The sequence below is a fragment of the Callithrix jacchus genome, chromosome X (genome assembly GCF_049354715.1).
Source record: "Callithrix jacchus isolate 240 chromosome X, calJac240_pri, whole genome shotgun sequence".
Taxonomy (NCBI): Eukaryota; Metazoa; Chordata; class Mammalia; order Primates; family Cebidae; genus Callithrix; species Callithrix jacchus.
Window position 1 is genome coordinate 68,453,837 of NC_133524.1, and position 24,384 is coordinate 68,478,220.

Genomic DNA, 24,384 nt, shown 5'->3' on the forward strand with positions numbered 1-24,384 from the left:
ACCGAAGAATCCCAGGAGAAATTTGTCTACTGTCAGCAAATCATTACCGGGCTCACAGTAGATTTGTTCTGCATGACTTCAAGGGCTCCAAGATCTAATGGACAGAAATTACAGGAAAGTAATTACAGGAAAGGGTTTGGGTTCAAGATAAGGAAGATGCTCCTTCTCCTCTCTTTTTTTTAGTGAAAAATTATAATAAAAGTTTCAGCTCCTGATTCCAGCCTCTTGAAGTCCTTTAAAACGTATTACCAACAGTTTCAAAAACAGAAGCAAAATGTCCTAACCCCAACATCTAAACATAAGCCTTTTGCTGTATTTGGGAAGAAATTTCTAGTGTTAGTAGTACTCTCTGCAATTAAAATGGATTGCCCCTAAAAGTAGGCAGCTCTCCATCACTAGAAATATTCAAGCAGGGACTCCATGTGTGTGATGCAAAGACAATGAAATCATCTAATAAAGGACTGAACCAGATAACCTTTATGGTTACTGAGATTCTATCATACTTGAGCTGAAAGGTCTCATGGTAGAGTATTTAAGAAAATATTTCTAGAGCCTACGTGCAGAGTGGGCTGGAGAAGGAAGGACTGAAAGAAAGATAATAACTAGTTCAGAGGTACCTACTCTGAGGGCTACAACTATTTTCGCCTCTATCCCCCCCACCACTTGAATTTCAAAATTATAGTGTCAGAAGTAGCTTTAGGCCAGGTGTGGTGGCTCACACCTATAATCTCAGCACTTTAGAAGGCCGAGGTGGGAGGATCTCGAGCCCAGGTGTTTGAGACCCGCATGGGCAAGATAGGAACACTCTTGTCTCTACAAAAAAACAAAACAATTAACCAGGCATGGTGGTACATGCCTGTGGTCCCAGCTACTCAGGAGGCTGAGGTGGGAGGATCACTTGAACCCAGGAGGTCGAGGCTACAGTGAGCTGTGATTTAGTTGCTGCACTCTAACCTGGGTGACAGAGAATGACCCTGACTCAAAAAAAAAAAAAAAAGAAGAAGAAGAAGAAGCCTTGATGGTTACCTAGTTCCCCTCCCTTATGACCTGGTGCTTGATTCCCTTCTGTAATCTCTTTGCCAACTAGTTATTTTGACTTTGCTTAAATACTTCCATTGATGGGAAATTCTCATCCTCCCGAAAAAGACTATTGCATATTTTAGTATCTCAAACCATTATGAAGTTCTATCTCATGTTGATTCAAAATCAGCTTTCCCACAGCACCCACCCATTGCTCCTGTTGCACGCTCTTACAAAGCAAAACAAGGTAAATCCCCCTTCTATATGATGAATATTCCAGTACTTGTATTTGTTTTCTCTTTTTAAAATTGAAAAAAAAAATTTGTTTTAGACAGAGTCTTGCTCTGTTGCCTAGGCTGGAGTACAGTGACATGATCTCAGCTTACTGCAACCTTCATCTCCTGGGTTCAAGTGATTCACTTGCCTCAGCCTCCCGAGTAGCTGGGACTACATGCGCGAACCACCACTCCCAGCTAATTTTTGTGTTTTTAACAGAGATGGGGTTTCACCGTGTTGGCCAGGATGATCTCGATCTCTTGACCTTGTGATCCGCCCATCTTGGCCTCCCAAAGTGCTGGGATTACAGGCGTGAGCCACCGTGCCTGGCCCAAATTTTTTTTTTTTAATATTTTTATAGAGAAGGAGTCTCACTATGTTGCCCAGGCTGGTCTCCGACTCCTAGGCTCTTGTGATCCTCCCACCTCAGCCTTCCAAAGTGCTGGAACTATAGGCTGAACCACCTTGCCCTGCCCCAATACCTGTATTTGAAAACTAGATCCTGAACCATCATCATCACCCTGTTGATCCCTACTCCAGGTTAAAGAGCTCCAGTCGTTCATACACAATGATTTTCAAGTCTTCCCACACTCCTGGTCTCTTGCTTTTGTACGTGCTCCAGGTTGCTAACATCCCTGTTCATACATGGTGATCCAAGGCTAAAGCCAATCATCCACTGTGGTCTAATAAGCAGAGAGGAAAGCAGAACTGTGATCTCCCTCATTCCAGACCCTAACATATTAGCATTTGGGGCAGCTAGTATCAAAAATAATGAGCTTACAATCATTTCAAACACTTAAAATCTTTCCACACACGGTCTCTCCTACCTTGCACTTAGCATTTGGTTTTAAAAACTTGATTATGAAACTTTACATTTCATCTTCCCGGTTCATTATGGCCTCTTGGAATCTTTCTGAAGTCAGCGTCATGTCATTTGCAGATTTGATCAGCGTGCCATCAATGTCCTCATCCAAGTCATTAATTAAATTATTGGCTAGGCACAGGACCTCCCTCCAGGCTGACAAAGATCCATTAGTCACCAGCTGTGAATACACCCAACTGTCCCATCTTCACCCCTCATATTTCCTTCTTATCTCAAGGACATCTCACACCAGGGCACTCTTAAACAAAACAACATTGCATTCTGAAATTCTTTTTGGAAACAGGGAGTGGGGAGGAGAAGGGAGTGGGAACGAAAGGAGAGGAGTTTGACCTTTAGATCTTCTCCTCCCTGCTCCCCAGCCCCCAGGATGAGCCCTATGGCTTCAGGCTCCAAGAAGGAATTTTCCAACAACAGCTCAGATTTAGAAAGTTGAAATAACTGGACTTAGGGTCAGACAACTTGCATTCAGATCCATCTCTGCCTCTTCCTAACTGAGTGACCTTGGTTGAAGTGTTTAACATCTCTGAGTCTGTTTGCTCATCTGTAAGATAGGGACAGGATGATTACACCTACCTCACAGGGTCATTGTGAGGATTAAATGAGAAAATGTATGTGAATGTGCTTCAGAAACTGTAAGCGTTATACAAATGTAAGCTATTATTATTATGACTGAGTGCCTACTATGTTCCTCAGTATAGGCTATAAAAAGATAAATATGACATAGTCTTTGCCCTCAGGGAGCTCACAGTTCTAAAGGGGAGATAAGTTCACAAATAGCTGTGGTATAAACTATAACAGGGCAAATGGCCCAAGTCGTTCGGGTAATTCAGATGAGGGAGCAGGCCCTTCAGACTGGGGGAAACCAAAAGAGAGGCTTCAAAGAATTTGATCTGTACCCTGACAAATGGGATGGATCTGACAGATGGACACAGTTGAGAGAGGACAGCATTTCAGGTGGAGGAGTCTAGGAATGGGTATTTATGGAATGTATCTGAGGTGCTGGAAGCAGGCCTATTTGATTGTGAGAGGTAATGAGGCTGCTCAGCCACATCACAACTTTTTTAGACACGGTCATTCTCAGCATGCCCAGGGTAGAGCATTCAGTCCTTCAGTAGGAGAACCAGAATTTAAGCAGAGCCCCCAAGGTCTCATGTCTGTTGTTCTTCAACTGATGTCCTTCGAAAAAAACAACTCTTCTGGAGGGTGGAGGCATCCAGAAAGATTCTAGGAAAATCACCTTTTTCTTTTTCTAAAGCTGAAAAATAGGTCTCTAGAAAGAGCAGGGACTAAGGCCACATTTAAATCCTAAAAATCGGCCAGGCACGGTGGCTCATGCCTGTAATCCCAGCACTTTGGGAGGCTGAGCAGGACGGATCACCTGAGGTCAAAAGTTCAAGACCAGCCTTGCCAACATGGTGAAACCCCATCTCTACTAAAAATACAAAAATTAGCTGGGCGTGGTGGCGGGCACCTGTAATCCCAGCTACTCGGGAGGCTGAAGCAGGAGAATCGCTTGAACCCGGGGAGGTGGAGGTTGCAGTGAGACGAGATCACGCCATTGCGCTCCAGCCCGGTTAACAAGAGTAAAACCCCGTCGGAAAAAAAAAATAATAATAATAATAATAATAAATCCTAAAAATCTTCAGCCTGTAAGTGGCTCTGGCTTAAGAATTCAAGAGCCTTCATTGAAGGAGGGTCATCCACCATATCTGAAAGGCTTCATATTCTTCAATTCCACGTAGGGAGCGGGGAGGGAGAGGAAAATAGTTCAAGGGCTCTCAAGGTCCGTATCCTGATCGGTCCTTTGGAGCTATGGTTATGATTTGGTGCCACCTGGTGTCAGAAACAGAATATAGCACCTTCTTGTAGAAGCCGCCTTCCCTCTCCTTCCTAAATCTAGAGCATTGAACTGCTGCCCAGCATCTAGGGATGGAGCTATCTTCCTTCCAGTAGGATAAAGCCAGCCATTCAGAGGCACTCTGGGGTCTGGGTGTAAATGGAAAAGAAGAGGAGGAAAGGGAAAGTCCTGCACCAGGCCTCACGGCCATCCTTTCCTATGTTACAAAGTTTCTATTTTTCCCGAGTACCCCTGGGGTAAACAGAGTACTTTCCCCAGAATACTACAGGATCGGGTTTGCATGTCCCTTTCTCTCCACCCACACACATTCTCTTATTATGGCTCGAGGATCTACAAGAGATGATTACAACACCTCTCTCTCAGATGTGACCAAGAGAAATTGTCATGATTGTCTAGGGTGGTCAAGGGAGAAATAGTAAATGAGTCTTGTTACCCCCGAGCTCAAGATTAAATATTGCTTCTTCCTGAGTGGGCTATACTATTCTAGAATGACTGAGCTAGAATAGCTCTTCCATAAGAAACCTTTTCCTTTGAAACTACAGCCCCTCGTAAAGGTTAGGGGAGGGAGAAACAGTGCCTCAGATATTGGAACAGATGGTGGCCCCCTTTTCTTCTCAAGCCCCATTCCTGAATAGATTCAAAAGGATCAATAAAACTGACACTGAGGCCTGGCACAGTGGGCCACACCTGTAATCCCAGCACTTTGGGAAGCCGAGGTGGGCGGATCACTTGAGGTCAGGAATTTTCTAGACCAGCCTGGCCAACATGGTGAAAACCTGTCTGTACAAAAAAATACAAAAAACTAGCCAGGCATGGTGGTGGATGCCTGTAATCCCAGCTACTCTGGAGGCTGAGTCAGGAGAATTGCTTGAATTTGGGATGCAGAGGTTGCAGTGAACCGAGAATGTGCCACTGCACTCCAGCCTGGGTGACAGCGTGAGACTCTGTCTCAAAAATGACAACAAACAAACAAACAAACAAATTGGAGTGGTCTGATGATGCCTTGTAAAGCAGTATTAGTAGAGCATAGCTTGAGGGTATGGCTTGAACTGGGATGACCAGAGTTGAGGAAGTATAAGACTGAGCTAATGAAAACGTTAATCTTTCTGCCACTACTTCCATTCCTAGGTGCCCTTAAAGTCTGAGTTTCTGTTGTGCCCACTCAGGCTCTTCTGGGTGCTGGAGAATCCTGGACCAGCTCTCAGTTTGGATTGTCAATTGCAGGTGAGGGGAATGAAAATGGCAGAAGTGCAAAAGAAAGAAACCATCAGCCGTGGTGATGAAGAGTTGGATTCTCTTATCAAGACTACCATAGCTGGGGGTGGTGTGATCCTTCACAACCACAAATCTCTGATTGGAAAGAAGGGACAGCAAAAAACTGCTTAGAGGGTTGCTTTAACCAACCCTCTTCCTCCCCATCATTGTACTGTAACTGGGACAGAAGAAATAATATGTGGAATTTTTAACAACAGTTAAATGAAAAGCATAGACAATTACTGTAGACATGATAAAAGCAACATTTGTGTGTTCTTAGACTCGAAGTTTGATAAAAGTACCTTTTCATGTGGTGACAGTGTGTGTGTTGATTGGCTAGGTTTCTCCCATGTGTTTTATACAAAAAACGGAATTGATAAACCATTTTTTACAAAATTAAAAAAAAAAAACCATCAGCTAGATTAGAAGGCTTCAATTCATGGATCATTATTTTTATCTGCCTCAGTTCTTCCCTGGTCCCTATATTAAGGTCTGCCAGAGTGCAGGCTCTCTAACTGTACTGGCTAAGAAGTAAATAAATTCTTTTTTATCTTTTAGTTAAGACAAAGCTGCAATTTTTGAAAAGTAACGTTTGCTAGGACACTAATGGATAAGAAAGTAACCAAAAAAGGTCACAAGAGAACACACAAACAAATGGGCTTAGAATGTTCACATTTCTTACCCTGTATCAAAGAAAGTTTAACCATAATTGGCTAGGCCTGATGGCTCCCACCTATAAAGCAGTCTGGGAGGCCAAGGTGGGGGAATCACCTGAGGTCAGGAGTTTGAGACCAGCCTGGCCAACATGGTGAAACTCTGTCTCTACTAAAAAAAAAAAAAAAAAGTCAGCCGTGCATGGTGGCATACTCCTGTAATCCCAGCTACAGGGCAGGCTGAGGCTGGAGAATCAATCACTTGAACCCAGGAGGTGGAGGATGCACTGAGCTGAGCCACTGCAGTCCAGCCTGGATGACAGAGTGAGATACCATCTCAAAAATAATAATAAATAAAGCTTAACCATAGAGGAGGCAAGGCCTGGTGGCTCGCGCCTGTAATCCCAGCACTTTGGGAAGCTGAGGCAGGTCAGGAGTTCGAGACCAGCCTGGCCAACATGATGAAACCCCCACCTGCACTAAAATACAAAAAGAATAGCCAGGCGTGGTGGCAGGCACCTGTAACCCCATCTACTCGGGAGGCTGAGGCAGGAGAATCGTTTGAATCCGGGAGGCAGAGGTTACAGTGAGCCGAGATCTTGCCCATTGTACTCCAGCCTGGGCAACAAGAATGAAACTCCGTCTCAATTAAAAAAAAAAAAATAAGGCCGGGCATAGTGGCTCACGCCTGTAATCTCAGCACTTTGGGAGGCCGAGGCAGGCAGATCACCTGAGGTCAGGAGTTCAAGACCAGCCTGGCCAACATGGTGAAACCCTGTCTTTAAAAAATAAATAAATAAATAAAAGTTTTTTTAAAAAATCATAGAGGAAGTTATCTGGTACTTCCAGGCACCTAAGCAAATCCCTTTTTGCCAGGGCAGCCTTTCCCAATTCATGAGAAGTCAGAGGTTAGACCAAGCTGCCTAGACATGAAACTGAAGGTTGGGGCAAAAGTAATTGCGGGCCGGGCGCGGTGGCTCACGCCTATAATCCCAGCACTTTGGGAGGCCGAGGTGGGTGGATCACGAGGTCAAGAGATTGAGACCATCCTGGTCAACAAGGTGAAACCCTGTCTCTACTAAAAATACAAAAATTAGCTGGGCATGGTGGTGCGTGCCTGTAATCCCAGCTACTCGGGAGGCTGAGGCAGGAGAATTGCCTGATCCCAGAAGGCAGAGGTTGCAGTAAGCCGAGATCGTGCCATTTCACTCCAACCTGGGTAACAACAACGAAACGCCGTCTCAAAAAAAAAACTTTTTGCAATTACCTTTAACGGCAAAAAACGCAATTACTTTTGCACCAGCCTAATAGATTTATTGCGGTTCAGAGTCCCTGGTGGAAATGGTTTCCCATACTGCTCTCAGCGCAGAGACTCTAGTGGGTGCCTTCTGTCTTGGCACGTGCCACTTTCTGGTTCTGCAGTCACCCTGGCCCTTGGGTTTCCCCCACCCTCCTCCCACCCTTTTCAGGCTCCCGGAAAGACAAGACCCCCGGTGAAACTCCACCCCTTCACATAGTTTTGATGACTTAGGACATGTGTTCTGACAAATACAAATAAATGTGCTTACTATTCTGATTGGAAAAAGACACTTAGAATTGAGACTAGTTCTGAAAATCTGATCCTGTGCTGGCAGTTCCTGTTGTTCTCAGCTAGTATTTTGTTTTAGTCCCCTAAAGTGGCCATGTGACCTTGATGGCAAACGCCATCTTTCTGCGGAGCCCGCCTCTGCTGCACGGGCTGCTCTGACCGTTCGCTCGCGCTCCGCCTTTTCCGATTTCAAAAGCTTTAGACCGCCCACCAATACCCTTTTTCCGGTCGGAGAAGCCTGGCAGGCGCTCTCTGGTCATTTGCGGAGCAACCGTGATTGACACGACCTTCGTCTAATGAATGTTCGTCTCCTTCCCAGCTCGGATAACCAGTTCCGTTCCCTTTCCCTGCTTCTTTTTGATGACTCATCCCTCAAAATCTTCACACCCTCTCCTGATTCCCGCCCCCCTCTACTCTCCCCTCGCTCACACTTGACGCCCACCCCCCACCTCCGCCGCCTTGCTCTTGAAAAGTGGATTTGGTGAATCCTATCGGGGATCGCTTTTTACAGTGTATTTTGAACACAGAGAAGCAAAAAGCACAACTTCTGCACAGGAAAGAGGAGGTTCATTTCCTTATAAGGAGCTTAACCCCTCACTGTTCTTTGAGCTTTTTCCCTTCCACAAAATCGGGGTGGGGGCAGGGGCGGGAGAAACGACAGCGGGCTTCTGCCTCTCAGTTTCCAGTTCAATTCCAGAACCCCCGCAGCTCTGAGTCCCTAGCAAAGGTCAGCTGCCCTGCCCCAACAGCCGGCCCCACTGAGGAGGAGTCAGGGGAAGTACAGTCAGGCTTGAAAGTTTACAAACATTTCTGTGGGTCTAGGGGCATCTGCGCGAGTGGGCACGTATGACAATTTTGCTAGGGACTGCAAATGCAAAATTGCAGCCCTGAAGAGGAAACAGACCTTCAGTCACTAATAGGGGTAGGGGGAAAGGAAGAGGGAGCAAGAAAAATAGGGAGCTGAGACTGAACAAACAAGCTGTTCTGAACCCAGACCCCTGAAATAGGCGAATGAATGGACTTCCACCTTCACAAGGGATCCTAGCTTTCTTGGATAGGATCAAATGACGCCAATAGAAGATCCATAGTACGAAGTTGGCAAGAGACTGGCTAAATTCGCCCCCTTTGGGCTGCTTCTTGTAGTTTCATTTGCTCTTTGATGCTCATACAACCATCACCACTTCTTTGCTATGTCTCTTATCCCACAGCCAAAGCATGTGATTTAAAACTTCCAGTTTGACCTAGGTTTAACAATGCCTTCTATAGGCCTTTGTAAATAATGTGTGCAGGATCAAGTCCCCAGAGCCTGAGTATCATACCAAAGGCTGGAGACTCAGGGGCTACCCAGTCTGCAAAGTGCTCTCAGACTCAGGCACACACTCTAAGGGAGCGTTTGCATTTTGGTATTGAGTCTCCAGGAGAGGAGAGGAGTCTGCCGCTTGGGAAAACAAAGAAGATGCTAAGAAATACGTGACCACCTTATTTTTCAATTCCCTCCTAAGCAGCCCCATTGCTCTCCCTTTGGAGGCCCCTTGGGTACGTTTCATCCAAAGTTCATTTGCATTGTCCAGCTTGCCCATCTGGCCTCAGAGAGGAATGTAGCCAATGAACAGGAAAGAGGAGGCATGTTTTCTGTCCCTGCTGGGGTGAAGAGTAAGTGGAGACACAAATCCTACCCCCTCCCCAGCTTCTGCTTCCAGTGCCTCTCCTTCATCTTCATCACAAAACATTACTGAGGCATTTCTCTCTCCAAGACTCTGTTCACATTAGTTAACGCACAGTCGTTGCCTTGACAATCAGAGACAACAAGGGCTGAGTGACTCTGAAAATACAGAAAGCGGCCAGGTGTGGTGGCTAATGCCTGTAATCCCAGCACTTTAGGAGGCTGAGGCAGGTGATCACTTGGGGTCTGGAGTTCCAGACCAGCCTGGTCAACATGGCGAAACCCTGTCTTTACTAAAAATACAAAAATTATCTGGGCATGGTGGTGCATACCTGTAATCACAGCTACTCAGATGGCTGATGTGGGAGAATTGCTTAGACCTGGGAGGCATAGGTTGCAGTGAGCCAAGATCGCACCGCTGCACTCAGTGAGACCCTGTCTCAAAAAAATAAAAATAAAAAAGAAGGCTGGGCGTGGTGGCTCATGCCTGTAATCCAAGGTGGGGCGGATCACCTGAGGTCGGGAGTTCAAGACCAGCCTGACCAACATGGTGAAACCCCATCTTAAAAAAAAAAAAAAAAAAAAAGAAAATGCAGAAAGCACATAGATGTGGGGTGGGGAGAAGTAGGCTCATGTGTAAAATATATAATCCACAAATGTTCACACCAGCCACACATCTGGGGTCAGTGCAATTTAGGGGGAAGGAATGAAGGAATCAAGATAAATGCATGTAACAGAGATGAGAAGTGGGAGTGGGAAATTTGTGAGAGTTTTTGATTAATCTGGGCAGATTGGGACCAGGAAAGCTACTGGCTCTGGACTGCAAAGGATTCCTAGAGGAATTCCTACAGGGATTGCAGAAATAGCTGAGTGACAGAACCAAATGGTGATAAGGTATTTGCCTCCTGAGGTGGGAGTGGAATTAGCAGATGGAATAGACTTTGATCAGGAAATGGAATAACCAGTGATTGGTGTTTCTATTCCTCCTCCCCCTCAACACACATTTGTTGAGTGCCAGTTTTGTCCTAGATACTGGAAACATAAAAACCATAACGAGAGAAAACAGTTCTTGGATATTTACTTGGGCCCCAGGTACTATATTAAGCATGCCAATCTTCTTTAAATCTCACAGTGACCTTCTGACGTTGGTATCATTATCATGCCCATTTTGCAGATGAGCCAGCTATGGTTCAAAGAGATGAAGTGACTTGCCCCAAGATCACACAACTAGCTCTAAGTGAAAGAAGTGGAATTTGGGCTGGGGGTGGTGGCTCACGCCTGTAATCCAAGCACTTTGGAGGCCAAGACGGGTGGATCACCTGAGGTCAGGAGTTCAAGACCAGCCTGACCAACATGGTGAAACCCTGTCTTTAAAAAAAGAAAAAGATAAGTGGACTTTGAATCTAGGAAATTAGAGTCTAGAGCCTGTGCATTTAATCAGTATGCTCTACCTAATCTTTTAGCTGGATAGAAATTGGACTCGTTTCGTGACAGGGGATGCTAGAACAGGGAAAGTCAGGACTTTGAGAGCAGACAGATGGGCCAGGGTAAAGCAGAAGATCCCAGAAGTAGAAGCAGAGCCCCACCCAGCTATTTAAACAGGCAGGTAGAGCAATCATCTGGCTAACCAGGATGCAGCAGAAGCCAGGAGGAAGCCCAGACAGGCAGGTGGTTGGCAGCCAGAGTGTCTGGCAGCCAGTGACAGAGGCCCTGCCATGGGGTCTGGACTTCCAGGGCAGGATGCCAGGTGTCAAAAAGTCTGGCAAGAGCTAGACAAGCACTGTCCTTGTGAAGATGAAGGTGCCAGATAGGGCACTAAGGTAGGACTCGGGAGCTGGGGGCACCAGAACAGGTGCTTGGGTAGGGGCTTCTGTACAACTAAACAGGAAACAGTCTATGAGAGCAGGGACCAACTCCACTCATTCACCCTTCCGTCTACTCTTTCAACAGCATTTTTTGAGCTCTTGCCATGTTCCAAGTACTATATGAGGCTCTGAGGTAACACACAGTCTGGTAGGGGAGCCAGACCTGTTTTACAGGTATCTCCAATACTGTGTGATAAGTTCTATATTAGAGACACAGACAGACTTTGTGGGGGTGGGGAATACTAACTTTTCCTGAAACAGTTCACAAAGAATTTTTTTTTTTTGATGGAGTCTCGTTCTGTTGCCCAGGCTGGAGTGCAGTGGCACAATCTCGGCTCACTGCAACCTTTGCCTCCCAGGTTCAAGCGAATGATTCTCCTACCTCAGCCTCCCAAGTAGCTGGGATTACAGGCATGAGCCACTATGCCCGGCTAATTTTTGTATTTTTAGCAGAGACAGAGACAGTAAGCAATTCATACAGGACAATTGGGTATATGGTAGGAAGGGGTGGTGAACATGGATCTGAAGAAGACCTAAGGCCAGATGATAAAAGCTTTTCTGAGAGCTGCTGAAGATCCTGGATACTCTCCCATAGGTAACAGAGAGCCAACTGTGGTCTTTATGTCAGCAAGTGCCTGGAATTGCAGTGGGGTGTTTTAGAAAGACCTCATGGGACAGTACCCAGATACAGTGGACGCAGGCAAATCACTCAAGAGGTTCTTGCAATTGTGCAGGCAACAAAAAAAAAAAAAAGATAGGAGCTTGAACTAAGATAGTGACAGAGAGGATTAGTTCAGGAAAACATTTCTAAAGGAGAATTGACAAGACTCAGTGATTGATGTGGTCCGTGAGGGGAAGAAGAGTCATAAACAACTCACAAAACTTATTGCTTGAGAAACTGGGTCTGTGGTGACATCATTTACATAGGGACTGAGAATCTAGGATGAGGAACAGGTTTTATGGAGGGCGATAAGTGATTCAGTTTAGCATATGTTGAGTTGGAGGCACCCAGTGGTGTGCTGGAAGACATTTAACTACTGGCTCTAGATGGTGGGAAAAGCCTTGATGAACCAATTCCTGTGGTAAATACACCCACTATGGTCAATTTCAAGCCACCCCTAATGTGACATCAATCACTCACAAAATTCCTGAAATTTTAACAACTGGTCTCAGAGACCCATGGAAAGGACTATACCAGGTACTTTGAGAGCACAGGCTTCTGATGGCATTGCTTAAATGATTTTGAGCCTGTACCACTGGAATAAATCGAGATTCCCAGAACTCCAGTAGAGAAGCCAACGGGATCACAAAACTGCTAACCCAATATCAAACAGAATAAGAATTAACTACATAGGACCAAATAAACTGATGAAAGATTACTATAATTTTTATTTAGAATATTGCTGCTGGATTTAAGAAAGCCCTTTTCTCCTTTCAGTTAACTATACTCATAAAACTAGTAGATTATACTTTTATTTTACTTTATTTTTATTTTTGAGATGGAGTCTCACCCAGGCTGGAGTACAGTGGCATGATCCTGGCTCACTGCAACTTCTGCCTCCTGGGTTCAAGTGATTCTCCTGCTTCAGCCTCCAGAGTAGCTGGGATTACAGGCGGTGCCACCACGCCTGGCTAACTTTTACATTTTTCAGTAGAGATGGGGTTTTGCTATGTTGGCCAGATTGGTCTCGAACTCCTGACCTCAGGTGACCCGCTCACCTCAGCCTCCCAAAGTGCTGGGATTACAGACATGAGCCACTGTGCCCGGCTTTTATAAACAGAAACGACACATTTATCTTCTTTCCCTGACTGATTTCTAGAGAATTTGGGAACCCTCACTGAGTATTCTTATTTTCATGGCAATATAATTATTCGCATAAATTCAATAAGAATCTGTCCTCCTTCTAACAAGACACATTGAAAACATTCGTTCTATAACCAAGACTTTGACTGGAATGTCGTATTCAAGAATAGTATGCATAGAATCAGATATGATCAAACAGTTTTAAGAAGCTAAGGTTGACATTATAGACCAAATGCTTACAAAGCCCTCATGAGTAAACTGGCTTAGTACCTGGGTTACAGGGATCCCAGCCTTATTCTTGTTTACAAAACAAGCCTAGTTTCATTTAGATTCAGTGTTATTGGCCAGGCACCGTGGCTCATGCCTGTAAACCCAGCACTTTGGGAGGCCGAGGGGAGCTGATCACTTCCCCAGGTAAGTTACAAGGTCATTTCTTGGAAGGCAGGCTCAGGAACCTTAGGATATTTATGGGACTTTGAGAAGAGAGGAATTCACCCAGATTTATAGGTACTGCAGGTAAAATCCAGTCACAAGTTATTGGCTTGGCTTCCTAGCCTCCAGAAGGGTTTTAAACTAATATGAGACCAGGCATGGTGGCTTACGCATGTAATCTGAGCACTTTGGGAGGCCGAGGCGGGCGGATCACGAGGTCAGGAAATTGAGATCATCCAGGCCATAGTGAAACCCCATCTCTACTAAAATACAAAAAAATTAGCTGGGCATGGTAGTGCGCACCTGTAGTCCCACTACTCAGGAGGCTGAGGCAAGGGAATCACTTGAACCCGGGAAACAGAGATTGCAGTGAGCCGAGATCGCACCACCACACTCCAGCTGATGACAGAGCAAGACTCCGTCTCAAAAAAAATAATAATCTAGCATGAGACTCCAGGCCGGGCACCGTGGCTCATGCCTATGATCCCAGCACTGTGGGAGGCCAAGGTGAATGGATTGCTTGAGCCCGTGTGTTCGAAACCAGCCTGGGCAACATGACAAAGCCCATCTCTACTAAAAATATAAACAGTTAGCCAGGCATGGGTCATGCCTGTAATCCCAGCACTTTGGGAGGTCAAAATGGGCAGATCACGAGGTCAAGAGATCGAGACCAAGCTGGCCAACATGGTGAAACCCTGTCTCTACTAAAAATACAAAAATTAGCTGGACATGGTGGTACGCACCTGTAGTCCCAGCTACTTGGGAGGCTGAGGCGGGAGAATTGCTTGAACCTGGGAGGCGGAGCAAGACTCCATTTAAAAAAAAAAAATGAGTCAGGTGTGGTGGCATGCACCTGTAGTCCCAGCTACTAGGGAAGCTGAGGTGGGTGGATCACCTGAGTCCAGGAGGTCGAGGCTGCAGTGAGCTGCAATTGCGCCACTACACTGCAGCTAGGGCAACAGAGCGAGACCCTATCACAAATAAAAAGAAAAGAAAAGAAAAAGCTAATATGAGTTTCCTTGTTAAAAATTCCAGTAAAGCAAACTATAAAGGGCCTATGTGGCCACATACCATTCTTGCTGCTCTTACGTAAACAATAACACCAAGTTTTTTGTTTTTGTTTTCGTTTTTGAAAGGATCTCACTCTGTCACCCAGGCTGCGGTACAGTGGTACAATCCCGGCTCATTGCCACCTCTGCTTCCGGGGTTCAAACAATTCTCCTGCCTCAGCCTCTGGAGTAGATGGGATTACAGGCATGCACTACCACGCTCAGCTAACTTTTCTGTATTTTAGTAGAGATGGGGTTCACAGTGTTGGCTGGGCTGGTCTTGAACTCCTGACCTCAAGTGATCCACCTGGCCTTGGCCCACCAAAGCACTGGGATTACACGCAAGAGCCATCATGCCCATCCAATAACACCAAATCAATGAAACCAGACTTGTTTTGTAAACAAGAATAACTTTACTGGCCAGGCAGTGTGGCTCATGCCTGTAATCCCAGCACTTTGGGAAGCCGAGGTTGGCCGATCACCTGAGATTGGGAGTTTGAGACCAGCCTGACCAACATGGAGAAACCCTGTCTCTACTAAAAATACAAAATTAGCCAGGTGTGGTGGTGCATGCCTATAATCCCAGCTACTCAGTAGGCTGAGGAAGAAGAATTGCTTGAACCCAGGAGGTAGAGGTGGTAGCGAGCCGAGATCTCGCCATTGCACTCCAGCCTGGGCAACAAGAGCAACACTCCATCTCAAAAAAAAAAAAAGAATAACCCTACTTTGGTTATCTTTTCTGTTTGTTCATTTTTGTTTTTGCTTTTAATTGAGACAGAGTCTCGCTCTGTCACCCAGGCTGGAGTCCAGTGGCGCTATCTCGGCTCACTACAACCTCTGCCTCCTGAATTCAAGCAATTCTCCTGCCTCAGCCTCCAGAGTAGCTGAGATTACAGGCCCACACCACCATGCCCAGCTAATTTTTGTATTTTTAGTAGAGATGAGGTTTCACCATGCTGGCCAGGCTGTTCTCGAATTCCTGACCTCAGGTGATCCCCCTGCCTTGGCCTCCCAAAATGCTGGGCCTTGTTTGTTTGTTTTTGAGACAGAGTCTCGCTCTGTTGCCCAGGCTGGAGTGCAGTGGCGAGATCTCGGCTCACTGCAACTTCTGCCTCCCAGGTTCAAGTAATTCTCCTGCCTCAGCCTCCCAAGTAGCTGGGATTACAGGTGCTCGCCACCATGCCCAGCTAATTTTTGTATTTTAGGTAGAGACAGGGTTTCACCATGCTGGTCAGGCTGGTCTCAAACTCCTGACCTTGTGATCTACTTGCCTCGGCCTCCCAAAGGGCTGGGATTATAGGCTTGAACCACTGTGCCTGGCTTTTGTTTGTTTTTAATCCACCCATCTGGACACCAGTTTTGGTTGTCATTGATCAAAGAGGGGGGTGACTGTAGAAAGAAATTTTATTTTTCAATAGAAAACTTTAGCACATTCTCGTGGGTTATTAATTCTAGTTCATTGTCTTTGAGGTATTTTTCACCACTTGGCAAACTACATTTTACATTCTACTTTGTTATCTACCTGTAAATTGCACTAGATTCTGCTTTCTTACACATTTTGTCAGTCCTCAACAAATTCTCAATTCTTCCAGTCTCCTTCAGTATCTAGCTACAACTCTCTAAATTCATCTTTCCAATTTTTTTCCACCCTCCTGACTTGGTGACACTGAGAACTAAAACCTGACTGCCTAGATCCTTATTGGGACTCTAGGTTGTCCTGTAGCTGACCTTCTCCCAAGGATCTAAAGAAGCCTTGTAAGCTATGGCTGGGTGCGGTGGCTCATGCCTGTAATCCCAGCATTTTGGGAGGCCAAGGCGGGTAGATTACCCAAGGTCAGGAGTTCAAGACCAGCCTGGCCAACATGGTGAAACCCTGTCTCTACTAAAAATACAAAAATTAGCCAGTCTTGGTGGCAAGCGCCTGTAATCCCAGCTACTCAGGAGGCTGAGGCAGGAGAATCGCTTGAACCCAGGAGGCGGAGGTTGCAGTGAGCCGAGATCACACCATTGCACTCTAGCCCGGGAAACAGTGCGAGACTCCGTCTCAAAAAAAATATAAAAAGCCCTGCAAGCTAAAGCAAGACACCTTGACATAAACCTTCAAAGGAGTCATCACCAAAGCCGATCATGCATGAAAAACCTTCATGTCTGCTGCTGTGTGCACCACTCAGGAAGTTCAACCGAACTTCCATCCTCTTTCCATGCTTTGCTCCAGGAAATAACCATGCAAACTGCAAACCGGAAAAATCCCTTGGCTTGCCACTGCTGTCCTCACTCTACCCTTTAAAGATGCTTCAACCCCAGTGTACAGATATCTTCACTGGTTGCCCTCTGGACTCACGAGTTTATAGTCTGCTGCAACCAACAGTCTTTTTTTTTTTTCTTTTGTTTTCACAGAAATCCCCCTCATTAAATACCTGATCGCAAACATCCTCTACTACCAAGTGTCAACACATGCTGGTGCTTAATGAACAAAAGCCTACTGAATGAGAAATGACTTCAGTTGTTCAGAGGAAAGGTGAATATTTCTCCCTGCCTTGAACAAGAGTAGGGACTGACCAAAATAAAGTTTGGTCTCTCATTGACCAAACTTTATTTAGGCTCCTCTGGGCTCTCTTTTTGACTAGACTTCTACCTTGGCCCTTGTCCTGTCTTTGGCCTGCCCAGCCGAGTCTTAGCAGGGAATTCTGCTAAGTCATCCCTCTACCATTGATATCTGATCAAGTTATTCATTCCCTACTTTTTTTTTTTTGAGACAGAGTCTCGCACTGTCACCCAGGCTGGAGTGCAATGGCACTCTCTTAGCTCACTGAAACCTCCACCTACCGCGTTCAAGAGATTCTCCTGCCTCAGCCTCCTGAGTAGCTGGGATTACAGGAGTGTACCACCATGCCCAGCTAATTTTTGTATTTTCAGTAGAGACGGGGTTTCCCCATGTTGGGAGCTTGGTTTTGAACTCCTCACCTCCAGTAATTTACCTGCTTATACCTTCCAAATTTCTGGGAATACAGACGTGACCCACCACGTCTGACCACTTTAATTTTAATTTTAATTTTATTTTATTTTATTTTACATTTGTGGAGACAGTCTTGCTCTATCCCCCAGGCTCAGCTCACTACAGCCTCCACCTCCTGAGTTCAAGCAATTCTCCTGCCTCAGCCTCCCAAGTAGCTGGGATTACAGGTGCCTGCCACCATGCTTGGCTACTATTTTTGTATTTTTAGTAGAGATGGGGTTTTACCATTTTGGCCACGCTGGTCTCGAACTCCTGACCTCATGATCCATCTGCCTCAGCCTCCCAAAGTTCTGGGATTACAGGCATGAGCCATCACACCTGGCCATTCCCCTACTTTTGATGTCTAAATCTTTGGCCTGCCTTTAGTAAGACTGTTAAGTCAGTTTAGAAAGAATCCCTCTATACTTGATGTCTCCTCTCAGTAATTGTCCATCCACTGACTCCTCACCCTACTCTTTGGATATAAATAAATCCCCGTGTGTCCTTGCTGTATTTGTGTTGTATTTGGAATTGAACTCCATCTTTCTCCCCTATTGCAATAGAATAGTCTTGTCTTGTCTTTCTTTCTTTCTTTCTTTCTTTGAGACAGGGTCTTACTCTGTCACCAAGCTGGAGTGCAGTGATGTGATCGTAGCTCACTGGAGCCTTGAACTCTTGGCTGGGCCCAAATGATCCTCCTGCCCCAGCCTCCCAAGTAGCTAGGACCACAACACCAGGCTAATTTTTTATTTTTAAATTTTTATTTATTTTTCTTAATTTAAAAAAATTGTAGAGATGAGGACTCGCTGTGTTGTCCAGGATGGTCTCGAACTCCTGGCCTCAAGCAGTTCTCCCACTGCAGCCTGCAATAGTCTTGAGTACAAATAATCTCCCTTTCCATTAAAAAAATTAACAGGCCAGGCTTGGTGGCTGATGCTAGTAATCCCGGCATTTTGGGAGGCGGGGGTGGGTGGATCACCTGAGGTCAGGGGTTCGAGACCAGCCTGGCCAACATGGTAAAATCCTATCTCTACTAAAAATACAAAAATTGTCAGGGCACAGTGGCTCACACCTGTAATCCCAGCACTCTGGGAGGCTGAGGCAGGTGGATCACCTGAGGTCAGGAGTTTGAGACCAACCCTCCCAATGTGGTAAAACCCCGTCTCTACTAAAAATACAAAAATTAGCCAGGCATGATGGCAGCCACCTGTAATCCCAGCTACTCAGGAGGCTGGGGTGGGAGAATCGCTTGAACCCGGGAGGCGGAGGTTCCAGTGAGCCAAGAACACACCACTGCGCTCCAGCCTGGGCTGCAGAGCTCAAGACTCCATCACCAAAAATAAAAATAAAAAATTAACAATTGGCTGCCAGTACAAGCTGAGTTCAGCACACCAGTAGAGGTGCCTGAGGAACATTCAAGAGATGTTTAGAAGACCACTGGAAACACAGCTAGCAAGTTTGGGGCTGCTCTGCCTTTGCCCTCATCCTTGCCCTGCCCCAGCTATTCCTAATGAGCTTGCCCATATACCCTTCGGATATGCTCCCCTCAGCCTTGCCTTAGAGTCCAGCAGGTCGGGACAATGAATCTGTCCCCTGCATACCAGCTGGATTGGTAATTTAATCTTTTTCGCAATTAAATGCAAGTGTGTCTTGCTAGACTCTCCCAGGACACCGTTTAGCTTAGTTCTCACCTGAATATTCTGGCAATATCTCCCAAACTTTAGTTATTCAAGTATCGCACTCACAATTTTTGCTCTATTTGCTTGATTACTTGTACTATTATTTACTTAACATTTTTCTTTAAATTGCCTTTAAATCAACTCCTTCCTTGTTTTTGTAATTTTGCTTCTTCTGAAGCAACAATAATCAACTCACCCTAAAAAAAAATTCAGGAGGAAAATGTCACACTAGAGACCAACATTTTTTTCTCTCAAGAAATTCAACACGATCATCTTGAAACAGATTTCTGTTTCTTGAGTTGAACCCCTGATGCAGTTAAAAGCCATCTTGTTGAAATATCTGTAAATTCAAATCCCACTTGGTGTCATTAGATTCCCAAGGGGCTGGAGATCAATTAAGAAAAAATAACAGATCCACATTTCCCATAGTATCTCACTATAGGAAACGTGCATTGATTGAAAATGGTGAAGGAGCTGTGGAAGAACATGGACTGTGTAAATAATTTTTTCTCTCTTTCTCAAAATCTTTTTTTTTTTTTTGAGACAGAGTCTCCCTCTGTTGCCCAGGCTGGAGTGCAGTGGTGCCATCTCTGCTCACTGTAACCTCCAACTCCTGGGTTCAAGCAATTCTGCCTGCCTCAGTCTCCTGAATAGCTGGGATTACAGGTACCTGCCACCATGCCTTGCTAATTTTTGTATGAATTTTATATTAATGAATTCACCTAAAGATTTTGAGACGAGCGAGGTGGCTCACACCTGTAATCCCAATACTTTGGGAGGCCGAGGCCGGCAGATCACAGGTCAAGCAATCAAGACCATCCTGGCCAATATTGTGAAAACCTGTCTCTACTAACAATACAAAAATTAGCTGGGTGTACTGGCGCACTCCTGTAGTCCAAGCTATTGAGGAGGCTGAGGCAGGAGAATTGCTTGAACCCAGCAGGCAGAGGTTGTAGTGAGCTGAGATCATGCCACTGCACTACAGCCTGGGTGACAGACTGAGACTCCATCTCAAAAAAAAAAAGATCAGCTTGAGGTGGCTCACACCTGTAATCCCAGCAGTTTGGAAGGCCAAGGCTGGCGGATCACCAGGTCAGGAGATCGAGACCATCCTGGCCAACATGGTGAAACCCTGTCTCTACTAAAAATACAAAAATCAGCTGAGCATGGTGGCATGTGCCTGTAGGCCTAGCTACTCAGGAGGCTGAGGCAGGAGAATTGCTTGAACCCAGGAGGTAGACGTTGCAGTGAGTCAAGATCACGCCACTGCACTCCATCCTGGAGACAGAGCTAGACTCTGTCTCAAAAAAAAATTAGCCATGCGTGGTGGCAGGCGCCTGAAATCCCAGCTACTTGGGAGGCTGAGGCAGGGAGAATTGCTTGAATCCGGGAGGCAGAGGTTGCAGTGAGGAGAGATTGCACCACTGCATTCTAGCCTGGGCAACAGAGCAAGATTCCATCTCAAAAAAAAAGGGCAGCAAGAATGGTACGTGGCCACATAGGCCTTTTTCAGTTTGCTTTGGTGGAATTTTTTTTTTTTTTTAGTGACAAAGTTTCACTCTTGTCTCCCCGGCTGGAGTGCAATGGCAAGATCTCACCTCACAGCAACCTCCACCTCCTTGGTTCAAGTGATTCTCCTGCCTCAACCTCCCGAGTAGCTGGGATTACAAGTGCCTGCCACCATACCCAGCTAATTTTTGTATTATTAGTAGAAATGGGTTTCGCCACGTTGGCCAGGCTTGTCTCAAACTCCTGACCTGACGTGATTCACCCGCCTTGGCCTCCCAAAGCACTGGGATTATAGGTGTGAACCACCATGCCCAGCCACTTTGCTGGAACTTTTAATAAGGAGTCTCATATTAGTTTGTTTTGTTTTGTTTTGAGATGGAAGTTTGCTCTTGTTGCCCAGGAGGGAGTGCAGTGTCGTGATCTAGGCTCACTACAACCTCCCCCACCCGAGATCAAGCTATTCTCTTGCCTCCGCCTCCCACATAGCTGGGATTACAGGCATGTGCCACCACGCTTGGCTAAGTTTGTATTTTTAGTAGAAACAGGATTTCACCATGTTGGTCAGGCTGGTCTCGAACTTCTGACCTCAAGTGATCCATCCACTTTGGCCTCCCAAAGTGCTGAGTTACAGGCGTGAGCCACAGTGCCTGGTCTTGTTTTGTTTTCTTTTTTCTCTTCTTTTTTTTTCTTTGAGACAGAGCCTCGCTCTGTGGCCAGGCTGGAGTGCTGGAGTGCAATGGTGGGATCTCGGCTCACTGCAATCTCCATCTCCTGGGTTCAAGCAATTCTCCTGCCTCAGCCTCCTGAGCAGCTGGGACTACAGACACACGCCACTATGCTCAGCTAATTTTTGTATTTTTAGTAGAGACAGCAGGGTTTCACCATGTCAGCCAGGATGGTCTTGATCTCCTGACCTCGTGATCCACACCCACCTTGGCCTCCCAAAGTGCTGGGATTACAGGTTTGAGCCACTGCACCCGGCCTGTTTTCTTTTTTTGAGATGGGGTGTCATTCTGTCACCCTGGCTACAGTGTAGTGGTACGATCTCAGCTTACTACAGCCTCAACCTCCCAGACTCAGGTGATCCTCCCACCTCAGCCTCCCTAGTAGCTGGGACTACAAGTGCTTGCCACCACGCCTGGCTAATTTTATATATTTTTAGTAGAGATGGAGTTTTGTCATGTTGGCTGGTCTCAAACTTCTGGGCTCAAGCAATCCACTTACCTTGGCCTCCCACCATGCTGAGATCATAGGCATGAGCCACGGTGCCTGGCCTGGAATCTCATATTAGATTTTTAAAAGCCTTCTGGAGGCTAGGAAGCCAAGCCAACAACTCGTGACAAGATTTCACCTGCAGCATCTATAAATTTGAGTGAATTTCTGTCTTCTCAAGGTCCCATAAATATCCTAAGGTTTCTGCCAAGAAGTAACCTTGTGACTTACCTGGCGAAGTGATCCCCCCATCTCGACCTCGGCCTCCCAAAGTGCTGGGATTACAGGCATGAGCCACCATGCTTGGCCAATAACACTGAATCTAAATGAGACCAGGCTTGTTTTGTAAACAAGAATAAGGCTGGGATCCCTGTAAGCCAGGTACTAAGCCAGTTTACTCATGAGGGCTTTATAAGCATTTGGTCTATAATGTCAACCTTAGCTTCTTAAAACTGTTTGGTCATATCTGATTCTCTGTCTAAAAAAAAAGAAAAAAGAAAAAGAAAGAACAGGATGTGATCATCCCCAAGGTGTCACAGTGTAGTAAAAGACAGCCAGCAGCACAAGGAGGGAACATAATTTCTATCAGAAGAAGGGGTTGGGAATCTGAGAAGTCTTCACAGGAGATAACATTAGAGCTGGGATTTGAAAGATGAGTAGTAGTTATCCCAGTGAAGAGTGGGGAGGGCATTCCGGGTAGCGGGACACATGAGCAAAGGCATTCAGATGGAAATGTCCACGCCATGCTTGGGGATGACTAACAGGTCAGTGCAGCTAAACTGCAGGCTGCTGGGAGCTAGCCTGTGAAGAGGCTCCTTTAGCCATGGTCAGGAGTTGGAACTTTATTCTGTAATGTAGATAATGGGAGCCTTCAGAGATTTTTTTTAAGCCGGATCGGTCACATGTCCGGAATTGGAAGGGTAAAACTGCAAGTGGGGAGACCCTTTGAGACACTGTCATAATTGTCTGAGGGGGAGGGGATGAGGACCTGTTCTAAGCCTCACTCTCACAAGATGCTGGGCGAGAGTGAAGTAGACGTAGAAATAGAGAAGTAAGGGAGGTGATATGATTTAGGAAATAAAGATAATGACGATTTTAGATCAATCATAGTGAAACCATTAAGCTCTCAGGCTGTGGAATCAGGAAGAATCTTGACTACACAACATCCCAGTTACGTGACCTTAGACCTTATTTAACATCTCTGGGCCAGGGCTGTGGCTCAAGCCTATAATCCCAGCATTCTGGGAGACTAAGGCAGGTGGATCACTTGAGCCCAGAAGTTCAAGACCAGCCACAGGCAACATGGCAAAACCCTGTCTCTACAAACAATACAAAAATTAGCCATGCATGGTGGCATGGACCTGTAGTCCCAGCTACTCAGAAAGCTAAAATGAGTGGGTCACTTGAGTCCAGGAGGCAGAGGTTGCAGTGAGCCAAGCTCATGCCACTGCATTCCAGCCTGGGCAACAGAGCAAGACTCTGTTTCGAAAAAAGAAAAAATCTCTGACCCTCAGCTTCCTCATCTACAAAGTGGGGATAATAAAATACCTGCCTTGTAGGATTATTACAGGATGTAAAGGAGATAACATATGTGATATGCTTAGTACAGGACCCAAAACAAAGTTAAGCACTGTTAGCTATTATCATTAGTATTATTAATTTTACTGCAAGCTAAATTTCAGTGACTGATGGAAATGTCCGATAGATAGTTGGAAATGCGATTGAGGTGCAAAAGGAAGATATGAACCAGAGATTTCTGACCCACCTTGTAGAGATAACCGTTGCTATGCGAGAGTGGCTACGCCTGTGTGGAGGGCAGAGAATGGAATTTTTTGTTTTTGAGACGGAGTTTCGCTCTTGTTGCCCAGGCTGGAGTGTAATGGTTCGATCTCGGCTCACCACAACCTCCACCTCCTGGGTTCAAGTGATTCTCCTGCCTCAGCCTCCCGAGTAGCTGGGATTACAGGCATGCACCACGCCTGGGTATTCTGTATTTTTAGTAGAGATGGGGTTTCTCCATGTTGGTCAGGATGGTCTTGAACTCCCGACCTCAGGTCATCCACCCGCCTCGGCCTCCCAGGGTGCTGCGATTACAGGCGTGAGTCACCGCGCTTGGCCAGAGAACGGAATTTTACAGAGTGTTCACATTTAGAGATGGTAGGAGAAAGGTTATAGAAAAGTAGTGGCTTGAGAGGGAGGGGTCCTTACCTTGGAGATGATCTTTAAATTGCTAATCAGTGGCTTCATTTAAGTCCTCAACCTCTGACATCTCTGCAGCATTGGATGCGAGTGACCTCTTAAAGCCTCCTTTCAAAATCCCTCTTCAGTTTCCATGGTGTTCTGTACACTTCGATCTTCTGTGATTACGCATAGATGTCACAGCTGAGAGCATTATAGAGCTTACTTACTCCAGCCCCCTCATTTTACAAATGAGGAGACTAAAGAGCCAGAAAATGGAAGTAGCTTGTTGAAGGCTCACAGTCAGTTGCTCCTTCCTTGTCTTCCCCCCACCAGCTTTTCTCACTTCCCATGGTTCTTCGCTCTTTGCTCTCATATACTCATTTCCTCTTTCAATAAACTCATCTGTCTGCACAGCTTCTAGTGTTGCTTTCAGGCTTTTGGTTGCCAAATCGAAGTCTCTCCC